A 12,235-nucleotide genomic window follows, 5' to 3' on the forward strand; every position below is an offset into this window, starting at 1 on the left:
ACTTTCTTTTAACAGACCAAAATACACCCAAAATCTAGTGTGTGGCACTGATCTATAATCCAGCCTGATCATATTTGATCACATTCTGTTTTTGTTTTGTTTTGTTTTGTTCTGCTTTTGTTTGTTTTTATCTTTATCTTTTTCTTTTTTCTTTTTTTCTTTCCTTTTCTTTTTTCTCTCTTTCCCTTTCTTTTCCCACTGCTTCAGGTCTTTTCTGATTTGTTTAGAGTATATTTTCTGGGGACGTTGTTACCCTGCTAGCATTTTGTTCTCTCATTAATCTATTCTCCTCTGCACAAAATGACAAGACGGAAAAAATCACCTCAACAAAAAGAACAAGAGGTAGTACCGACTGCCAGGGACCTACTCAATACGGACATTAGTACGATGTCAGATCTAGAGTTCAGAATCATCACTTTAAAGATACTAGCTGGGCTTGAAAAAAACATGGAAGTTATTAGAGAAACCCTTTCTGGAGAAGTAAAAGAACTAAAATCGAATCAAGTAGAAATCAAAAAGGCTATCAATGAGGTGCAATCAAATATGGGGGCGCTAACCGCTAGGATAAATGAGGCAGAAGAGAGAATCAGTGAGATAGAAGACCAAATGATGGAAAATAAAGAAGCTGAGAAAAAGAGAGAAAAACAACTACTGGATCACGAGGGCAGAATTCGAGAGATAAACGATACCATAAGACGAAACAACATTAGAATAATTGGGATCCCAGAAGAAGCAGAAAGAGAGAGGGGGGCAGAAGGTATAATGGAGCAAATTATAGCAGAGAACTTCCCTAATTTGGGGAAGGAAACAGGCATCAAAATCCAGGAAGCACAGAGAACCCCTCTCAAAATCAATAAAAATAGGTCAACACCCCGACATCTAATAGTAAAACTTACGAGTCTCAGAGACAAAGAGAAAATCCTGAAAGCAGCTCGGGAGAAGAGATATGTAACCTAAAAAGGTAAAAACATTAGATTGGCAACAGACTTATCCACAGAGACCTGGCAGGCCAGAAAGGACTGGCAGGACATATTCAGAGCACTAAATGAGAAAAATATGCAGCCAAGAATACTATATCCAGCTAGGCTGTCATTGAAAATTGAAGGAGAGATAAAAAGCTTCCAGGACAAACAAAAACTAAAGGAATTTGCAAACACGAAACCAGCCCTACAACAAATATTGAAAGGGGTCCTCTAAGCAAAGAGAGAGCCTAAAAGCAACATAGACCAGAAAGGAACACAAACAACATACAGTAACAGTCACTTTACAGGCAATACAATGGCACTGAATTCCTATCTTTCAATAGTTACCCTGAATGTAAATGGGCTAAATGCCCCAATCAAAAGACACAGGCTATCAGATTGGATTAAAAAACAAGACCCATCGATATGCTGTCTGCAAGAGACTCATTTTAGACCCAAAGACACCCCCAGATTGAAAGTGAGGGGGTGGAAAACCATTTACCATGCTAATGGACACCAAAAGAAAGCTGGGGTGGCAATCCTTATATCAGACAAATTAGATTTTAAACCAAAGACTGTAATAAGAGATGAGGAAGGACACTATATCATACTTAAAGGGTCTATCCAACAAGAAGATCTAACAATTGTAAATATCTATGCCCCTAACATGGGAGCAGCCAATTATATAAGGCAATTAATAACAAAAGCAAAGAAACACATTGACAACAATACAATAATAGTGGGGGACTTTAACACCCCCCTCACTGAAATGGACAGATCGTCTAAGCAAAAGATCAACAAGGAAATAAAGACTTTAAATGACACACTGGACCAAATGGACTTCACAGACATATTCAGAACATTCCATCCCAAAGCAACGGAATACACATTCTTCTCTAGTGCCCATGGAACATTCTCCAGAATAGATCACATCCTAGGTCATAAATCAGGTCTCAACCGGTACCAGAAGATTGGGATCATCCCCTGCATATTTTCAGACCACAATGCTTTGAAACTAGAACTCAATCACAAGAGGAAAGTCGGAAAGAACTCAAATACATGGAGGCTAAAGAGCATCCTACTGAAGAATGAATGGGTCAACCAGGAAATTAAAGAAGAATTTAAAAAATTCATGGAAACCAATGAAAATGAAAACACAACTATTCAAAATCTTTGGGATACAGCAAAGGCAGTCCTAAGAGGAAAGTATATAGCAATACAAGCCTTTCTCAAGAAACAAGAAAGGTCTCAAGTACACAACCTAACCCTACACCTAAAGGAGCTGGAGAAAGAACAGCAAATAAAGCCTAAACCCAGCAGGAGAAGAGAAATAATAAAGATCAGAGCAGAAATCAATGAAATAGAAACCAAAAGAACAGTAGAACAGATCAACGAAACTAGGAGCTGGTTCTTTGAAAGAATTAACAAGATTGATAAGCCCCTGGCCAGACTTATCAAAAAGAAAAGAGAAATGACCCAAATCAACAAAATCATGAATGAAAGAGGAGAGATCACAACCAACACCAAAGAAATACAAACAATTATAAGAACATATTATGAGCAACTCTATGCCAGCAAATTAGATAACCTGGAAGTAATGGATGCATTCCTAGAGATGTATCAACTACCGAAACTGAACCAGGAAGAAATAGAAAACCTGAACAGACCTATAACCACTAAGGAAATTGAAGCAGTCATCAAAAATCTCCCAAAACACAAAAGCCCAGGGCCAGATGGCTTCCCAGGGGAATTCTACCAAACATTTCAAGAAGAATTAATACCTATCCTTCTGAAACTGTTCCAAAAAATAGAAATGGAAGGAAAACTTCCAAACTCATTTTATGAGGCCAGCATTACCTTGATCCCAAAACCAGACAAAGACCCCATCAAAAAGGAGAATTACAGACCAATATCCCTGATGAACATGGATGCAAAAATTCTCACCAAAATACTAGCCAATAGGATCCAACAGTACATTAAAAGGATTATTCACCACGACCAAGTGGGATTTATCCCTGGGCTACAAGGTTGGTTCAACATCCGCAAATCAATCAACGTGATACAATACATTAACAAAAGAAAGAACAAGAATCATATGATCCTCTCAATAGATGCAGAAAAAGCATTTGACAAAGTACAGCATCCTTTCTTGATCAAAACTCTTCAGAGTATAGGGATAGAGGGTACATACCTCAATATCATAAAAGCCATCTATGAAAAACCTACAGCGAATATCATTCTCAATGGGGAAAAACTGAGAGCTTTCCCCCTAAGGTCAGGAACGCGGCAGGGATGTCCACTATCACCACTGCTATTCAACATAGTATTGGAAGTCCTAGCCACAGCAATCAGACAACAAAAAGAAATCAAAGGCATCCAAATTGGCAAAGAAGAAGTCAAACTCTCACTCTTTGCAGATGATATGATACTTTATGTGGAAAATCCCAAAGACTCCACCCCAAAACTGCTAGAACTCATACAGGAATTCAGTAAAGTGGCAGGATATAAAATCAATGCACAGAAGTCAGTGGCATTCCTATACACCAACAACAAGACAGAAGAAAGAGAAATTAAGGAGTCGATCCCATTTACAATTGCACCCAAAACCATAAGATACCTAGGAATAAATCTAACCAAAGAGGCAAAGGATCTGTACTCAGAAAACTATAAAATACTCATGAAAGAAATTGAGGAAGACACAAAGAAATGGAAAAACGTTCCATGCTCATGGATTGGAAGAACAAATATTGTGAAGATGTCAATCCTACCTAGAGCAATATACACATTCAATGCAATCCCCATCAAAATACCATCCACTTTCTTCAAAGAAATGGAACAAATAATCCTAAAATTTGTATGGAACCAGAAAAGACCCCGCATAGCCAGAGGAATGTTGAAAAAGAAAAGCAAAGCTGGCGGCATCACAATTCCGGACTTCCAGCTCTACTACAAAGCTGTCATCATCAAGACAGTATGGTACTGGCACAAAAACAGACACATAGATCAATGGAACAGAATAGAGAGCCCAGAAATGGACCCTCAACTCTATGGTCAACTCATCTTTGACAAAGCAAGAAAGAATGTCCAATGGAAAAAAGACAGTCTCTTCAACAAATGGTGTTGGGAAAATTGGACAGCCACATGCAGAAGAATGAAACTGGACCATTTCCTTACACCACACACAAAAATAGACTCCAAATGGTTGAAAGACCTCAATGTGAGACAGGAGTCCATCAAAATCCTAAAGGAGAACACAGGCAGCAACCTCTTTGACTTCAGCCGCAGCATCTTCTTCCTAGAAACATCACCAAAGGCAAGGGAAGCAAGGGCAACAATGAACTATTGGGACTTCATCAAGATAAAAAGCTTTTGCACAGCAAAAGAAACAGTCAACAAAACCAAAAGACAACGGACAGAATGGGAGAAGATATTTGCAAATGACATATCAGATAAAGGGCTAGTATCCAAAATCTATAAAGAACTCATCAAACTCAACACCAAAAGAACAAAGAATCCAATCAAGAAATGGGCAGAAGACATGAACAGACATTTTTCCAAAGAAGACATCCAAATGGCCAACAGACACATGAAAAAGTGTTCAATATCGCTCGGCATCAGGGAAATCCAAATCAAAACCTCAATGAGATACCACCTCACACCAGTCAGAATGGCTAAAATTAACAAGTCAGGAAATGACAGATGTTGGCGGGGATGCGGAGAAAGGGGAACCCTCCTACACTGTTGGTGGGAATGCAAGCTGGTGCAGCCACTCTGGAAAACAGTATGGAGGTTCCTCAAAAAGTTGAAAATGGAGCTACCGTACGATCCAGCAATTGCACTACTGGGTATTTACCCCAAAGATACAAAAGTAGGGACCCGAAAGGCTACGTGCACCCCGATGTTTATAGCAGCAATGTCCACAATAGCCAAACTGTGGAAAGAGCCAAGATGTCCATCAACAGATGATTGGGTAAAGAAGATGTGGTATATATATACAATGGAATATTATGCAGCCATCAAAAGGAATAAGATCTTGCCATTTGCAACGACGTGGATGGAACTGGAGGGTATTATGCTGAGCGAAATAAGTCAAACAGAGAAAGACATGTATCATATGACCTCACTGATATGAGGAATTCTTAATCTCAGGAAACAAACTGAGGGTTGCTGGAGTGGGGGGTGGGGTGGGAGGGATGGGGTGACTGGGTGATGGACACTGGGGAGGGTATGTGTTCTGGTAAGCGCTGTGAATTGTGCAAGACTGTTGAATCTCAGATCTGTACCTCTGAAACAAATAATGCAATATATGTTAAGAAAGAAAAAAAGAAGAAGAATATAGCAGGAGGGGAAGAATGAAGGGGGGGAAATTGGAGGGGGAGAAGAACCATGAGAGACGATGGACTCTGAAAAACAAACTGAGGGTTCTAGAGGGGAGGGGGTTGGGAGGATGGGTTAGCCTGGTGATGGGTATTGAGGAGGGCACGTTCTGCATGGAGCACTGGGTGTTATGCACAAACAATGAATCATGGAACACTATATCTAAAACTAATGATGTAATGTATGGGGATTAACATAACAATAAAAAAAAAAAAAAAAAAAAAAGAAAAGATTCCCCAAGTTTGACAATCATCCTGAAAATGTCTGTGACCTTATCAGTAATGGATTGTGAAGCTACAAGAAAACTTGATAAACTGTTGATAATAATAAAAAAAAAATCTGCTCAACCATGTTAGAGAAAAAAACTTAAAGATCTTTCTATTGGCTCTGTAGAAAAATATTATAAAATTAGTGTCATGTCATGAAGCAATCAGAGAGAAAGCAGATAAATAACATGCAGGGGAAAACATTTTAGACAGGAGTCAGGTAGTTATTTAATAAAAATAAAATGCTATTTTTCTGGATTTTGTGATGTTTGTGTTGTCAGCTTTCAATATTTATAATTTGTTGTCATTTCTTTTCTCATTTTTTGTATTCATTGTCATGCCTAATTTTGTATTAGTAATTTTGTGTTGTTTCGTAAAGAGAGGTCCCTGAGTTGTGTGAGTCTTAGGCCCCGCACAGCACATGGGTCTGGTCTGACTGTTGGCCTTCAGGCAGCAGAGTCCACCAGAATGAGGCACTGCCTGCATCCCTCCACCATGAATTTTGCCAGAGGAATCTATCTGGGGATTCAGAGCCACCACTGGCTATGGCCTCTGACAGCCACTCTAGCCACGGAAAGACCATCCCTACAGAATGCCCTCTGGAGCCCAGGAGATGCCTACACAGCGATGTTCCTGGTGTGTAAGGAATGTTCCTAAGGGCTAGCATGAGAACAATATCATGTTCTAGAAGCAGGGGAATATTGAACATACCCCCAACATCCAACTGTGCCCCAGGCTGGAGGGAAGCAGCTCGCAGGGTGGTGTCCCAAGGTTGCTGACATGGACAGCAGGGGTTCTTAACCTAGGCTCCATAGACACCACCCCTCAAGGGCCCAAGGGTAGAAGTCAGTGCGTCTGTGAACTTGGCTAGGTGAACCGTTACATCTTTATTTCTACTAACCTCTAGGTAAAATTTAGCATTTCTATCAATTATCAACGTAGGCAACAAAGTGTAGTATTAGCAGGGCTGTCACCAAGAAAAATCATGGATGTTCTTCTACCCCATTAATGTTTTTGAAGTTCTCTTGAGATATCATTAAGTTCACCGTTACTTCAAATAATAGTGATTAGACCTGCTGCTAGACTTTATTTAATGTGTTAATATAGAAGCTATACAGTGCTGTGCCACAAATTATATTTTAAGAATGACTTCAATGTAATTAGCTTTCTTTATAATCTATTATTTTATTTAATTCACCTACAAACATTACTCTGAGAAGGGGCCTATGGGACCGGGCTGCCAGTGGGGCCCACAGCACTGGGAAGGTTGAGAATACCTGTGGTCAAGGAAGTTGCCAAGTCTAGAGAGATAGGGAAAGAAGAACAAAGTATTGCCTAGGTGGCTAGCTTTTGGCTCTGAGTTGAATTTTTCAACTCTATGTAGTCATGCATTCATTCATTCAAAGAACATTCAATGAATATCTACTATGTGGTGAGTTCATCTAATCCAGTACTCCCTTTATGAGGCAAGCAGCATTATTAAACCCATTTTACAGATGGAGCAAGGAAGGATTAGGGAGGTTAAATTACTTGCCCAGAGTCACATGGCTGCTAAGTGGGAGAGCAGGACTTCGGTGAGGCGGGCGTCTATGGTGAGGCGGGCGTCTGTGGCTGGGGGGGTTCCTTCATGCCAAGCTGACTCTCCCAGTGAGGGATTGAGTGCCCCGACACAGGGAACATGAGGTATTGTCATCTCAACCAGCCTGTGGAGAGGGAAGGAAGTCTACCTGAAGGAGGCGATAGTGGCACTGAATTTTGATATTTGAATAAGAGTTGGCTGGTGTCTATAAGGCAGCTGGAGGGCTGAGGCAGGCTGCCCAGGTGGAGGAAGGAGCTGGGAGCGGGAAGAGGGGCATTATGGAAGAGGAATCAGATTGAAGACTCAGGGAGCATCTTGGACTCCTCCTCTAACACCTCAGAGTCTGGAACTTGTTTTAGCCACATGGTTGGGGAGGGAGGTTTCTGAGTTAGAGCCCAGGGTTCTCTCTAGGCCACTTGGGGTGACTAACCATCCAAGTTTGTCAGGACTGAGGTGTTTCCCGGGACATGGGATTTGCAATGTGAAAATTGGAAAGGTCCTGGCAAATCAGGATGAATTGGTCACCCTAAAAAGCGGGAAGGACAGCTTTTCTGTCAGGGGAAACATCACTCTCTTCTCTTCAAAGTCAGGCGGAGGAGTTGATGTCCATCTGCAGCTCCTGCAGAAGAGTGGTAGTCTGAGGTGATGGCTGTTCAGCTTTTCCCTTGTTTTCCCATTTCACTCTGCTCTTGGATTAGGAATTTATCCTAAGAACAAGTACACAAAAATGAATTTAAGAGAATTATTATTTCAATGTGGTTAAAACAGAAAAACTAGGGGGGAAAACTAGACATTGATTAAGTAAAATTTGGTATTTCTATACAATGAAATGTTAGGCAGTCCTCAAAAATGTTATTGTAGACCTCTGTTGCACTGGAAAGATGTCCAGCATTTATTTTTTTTTAAAAGACTTTTTATTTTGGAATAAATTTAGATTTACAGAAAAGTTGCAAATATAGTGCAGAGAGTTCTAGTATACCTTTCACACAAGTTTCCCTGGATGTAAGCATTCTATATAGCCATGGCATATTTATCAAAGCCAAGAAATCAATCAGCATCCACACAATCTTACTTATTACACTATCCACTTCATTCAAATTTTATCACTTTTCTGCTAAGGCTCTTTTTCTGTTCCAAGATCTAATCTAGACCACTATGTTGCATTTAGCTGTCATGTGTCCTCAGTTTTCTCCAATCTGTGACAGTTTTTCACTCTTGTTTTTCAAGACCTTGACAGTTTGGAAGAGGACACTCAGAGAGGTCTCACCCCATGACAAGTGGGAGTTGGGGGATAGCTTCCAAGCCTCCTGTCCTTGAGGGACTGCTGACAGCAAGCCTTATGTGGTCTCTCAGAATTCCCTGTGGGGATTGGGCTTTTGGTTGCCCACAGTGATAATCTGTGGCCACTCTGCATTGGCTGTCTTTCCTACCTTCCTACTGGTATCTCTTGAGACCACCTCCCAGATAAACTCCATGCACTCCAGTCCTAGTCTCAGAATCTACTGCTTCGAGGAGGATGGAGTTCCTCCTAAGGGGATACCATCGTTTCTGGAGTTCAGGTTCAATTCTGTACCCTGTGTTCATGTCATCCACAGGAGGGGACTGTCATGATCTGAGTCTTGCACACCTAGTCAGAGGGCTTACAACCAGACTAACCGGGGATGTTTAACTCGGGGAAGATTTTGAAGAGGTGGGCAAGGTGTCTTCAAATGCCTAGAAGGTGCCTTATAAAAGGAGGATATGTTCTCTCTACTCCAGAATGGGGCACAGAACTCCATAAGTCATAATGAGTGATGCTACCAAGCTATTAGCTTCCTTAGATTTGGTTTTATTCAACTTGCCATCCTCAGTAACCAACATGTTGGCTGTCACAAAGCAGAAGCTTATGGGAGACATTTGTGGCTTCCTCCCCAGGATCCATTCCCCCCGCTCCTGCCAACAGCATCCTCACTTTCCTTTAGAGAATTTATTCCTCTGTCATTTCAGGTTTTTTGGTTTGGGTCGGATGGACAATACCCCTTTCCCACCCCAACTCCATATCTCATCCCTCTGGCTGCAGTGATTGGTCCAAGAGAAGGGTAACTGTCTCAGTTAAAAAAATTTTTTATTCAAGTATAACTGACATACAACATTATATTAGTTTCAGGTGTATAACATAGTGATTCAATATTTGTACATTGTGAAATGATCGCCACAATAAATCTAGTTAACATCCATACATGACTCAATTTGAGCCAATATGAGTGAGTCTTAGGACTTTGAGAAAGCTAACAAAAGAGTTGCTCCGGATTCTTCTGGAGGATGAGATAAGAGGCCTGGAACCATAGCAACCATTTTGCTAATACGAAGGATAACCCAAGAGCTACCAGGAGTGCTTGAGGATACATGGGGCAATAACATGGCAGACAAATTGAAATGGGAGCACCACCAGGTCCTTTTCAGCATTTTTAAACTCTGGGATAAGCTTCACTTGAAACTGTTTTTTTAAATGCCTTTTTGGGGGTAGGTCAATTTGATTGGGGTTTCTGTCACTTGTAAAATTATGTCATACAAAATGAATCTATACTAACACAGGTTTGCTGATGGATGAATGGTATAAAAATGAAGTAGATTTCAGGAAGGTTGAAAGAGGGTTTATTAAAACTCAGAGCTCTGAAATATAGAATAGAATGCCCCCGTGAGGTAATATGTTTCATATTTCCAAAAGTATATGGATAAGCTGCATCACCATTCTGTCAGGGGTACTGAAGAAGGAATCCCCGTGGGAGGAGATGGGTCTATATGAATGCAGAAATAGAAACTTTTCCACTGTTAACATTCTGTCAGTGTGTAAAACCAGCAAGACCCCACAGCAGATGGAAAGCTGAGAAGTGTTTCCTAAAGAGGCTCCACAATTTCAGGGTGATAATGCAATATAAAACTATGACTAAAGAGCCGATTTGGGGCCTAGCTGGTCCCAGTTACTCCACACTCCTGGAACATTCCAGGCTGGGGGAGGTAGGGGAGGAATTCTGAGTGTCAATGAAGAGAATGTCAAATGGCATCAGAGTTGGGTGACAGGGGGCCCATAGATTCCATGGCTGAGTAAGACTAGGTGGGGGAAGCTGGTCACTAGCAGCAAGACCCATGTGAAGGTGTAGGCACCTCACAGCCCCAGTCAACTCTTTGCTTGCTGACAGGTGTGCAGTAGGCCCTAGAGGAGGTGTGTTCTTACCTCTGCATACACATCAGGAGGGGAGTTTGCTCAAGAGAGTCGATTACAAATTAAAGGGTGTATGACAGAGTAAGCATCTATCAACATTTGTTACTGATTGATTTTCTTTCCCTTCTGGTTTCAAACTGGTTTCAAAACTTATAAATAATTGATAGTAGAATTAGTTGGTTCATTTTTTTTCTTATTCCATGGGGTTTTATCTTCTTGCAACCTGGTATGTGCACGTATATGAAGCTAAGCCCATAGGCAAGGGCTTAGGGACACAGGGGTCTGCCAGATCCACTCTTCCACAAATCCTGGCTGTCCTACTGGCCCCTGGTGTGATTATGGGCGACATATTTACCTCTCTCAGCACTTCTGTTCTCATCCATAAAACTGAACCCACCTCACAGAACCACCATAAGGATAAAATATGAAAATTAGACAACAATCTTGGCATACCCTAAGTGCTCAAATAGTGAGAAACATAAAATATTGGATCTTGAGAGGCCTCTCTGCTTCAAAGGATGACACAATTCATCCAAAGCCTCATTCCATGAATTATAGAAGACCCAAGTCTTTCTCAATTTCCCTGGGGTCTTCTGCTTTTTCCAAGTGTCAGTCAAGGAGAGGCCAGAAAGACAGGTGGGTTGAGGCCAAACAAAGAACATGTGTGGTGACAGAGGGTGACAAGAGGGAAAGGTGTGGACTGTGGCAATGCAGAAAGGGTAGGCCCTGCCCAAGACAGCAGCTGCTCTCAGCTCCAGCCAGTGGTTGCTAGGCAGTGGGGGGGGGGGGGGGGGGGGGGGGGGGGGGGGTTGAGTGATGTTGGTATGACTTAAAAGAAAAGCCAGAAAGCCACATGATTTTTGATCCCTAAATTCTTTTGATTTTTAAAAGTCTTCCAGTAATTAAGAAAAATTAAAATGGTATAGACCAAACAAAATAGAAGCCAGGGTTGAATTTGGCATGCCATCAGTTTGCTACATTTGCTTTGAAGTTCTGGAGGTCAGCTTGTGAGCTCCAAATGTTAAGGCCACCTGGCCTCTGGCCCTCCTCTCTGTCCCCATGAATCTCCATCCATCCTCTTGAATACTGCAAGGCAGGGACAAATACTTCTGCGTGTCAACAGCTGAAGACACGATGTGAAAACCATCAAGGGCAAGAGAAACAAGAGCAAGCAGGGAGATCAAAGTTTCTGAAACCCTCCCCCTCCTTGCAGACATTCTGTTTCGTTGGAGGCTGAAAGTCAGCCTGCTTCCATTCAGTTCACTTCAATTAAATTTCCTCAATATTACCACATGACAAGCACTAAGCTAAGCCTCAGGGATTTTTTTGTCCTGCCTACTGTGTGCTTGGGACAGAGTTAGATGTTTTAACCACTTTGTGTGGTAGAAAGTATCCTCTCCATTTTACCTGGGGAGAAATAAAGGCTCAAGAGTGGTGAGCGACTTGCTAGCCAGAGACAAAGCTGGGTTTCAAAACCCAATCTGTAGGTCTCCAGACTCCTTGTTGACTTCATCCCACCACTGGTTTTTTGGACACAAAAAGTCAAGTGTGAAAATTGCAGCAAAGGCAATAAGCATTCCAGTGGAGGGGAGCCATTGGTGTGGTGGGAGGTGTTGGGGAGGGGGAAAGGAAGTGTCCACCCCAGCCGTCATGTGCTTCAGTGTGCACATGGATCACCTCGGGAGGTTGTCAGACTGGGTTCTGGGTCAGCAGCTCTGGGGCGGGGCTCCAAGGTCCGCATTCCGACGAAATGCCCAAGGGATGCCCATGCTGCTGCTCTGTCTGCCACACTTTGGGAAGCAAGGCTCTATCCCATGATCTCAACCTTTTGAGAAGAGTCACTTGTTAG

This window comes from Phoca vitulina, unplaced genomic scaffold (assembly GCF_004348235.1).
Source record: "Phoca vitulina isolate PV1807 unplaced genomic scaffold, GSC_HSeal_1.0 scaffold10, whole genome shotgun sequence".
NCBI lineage: Eukaryota > Metazoa > Chordata > Mammalia > Carnivora > Phocidae > Phoca > Phoca vitulina.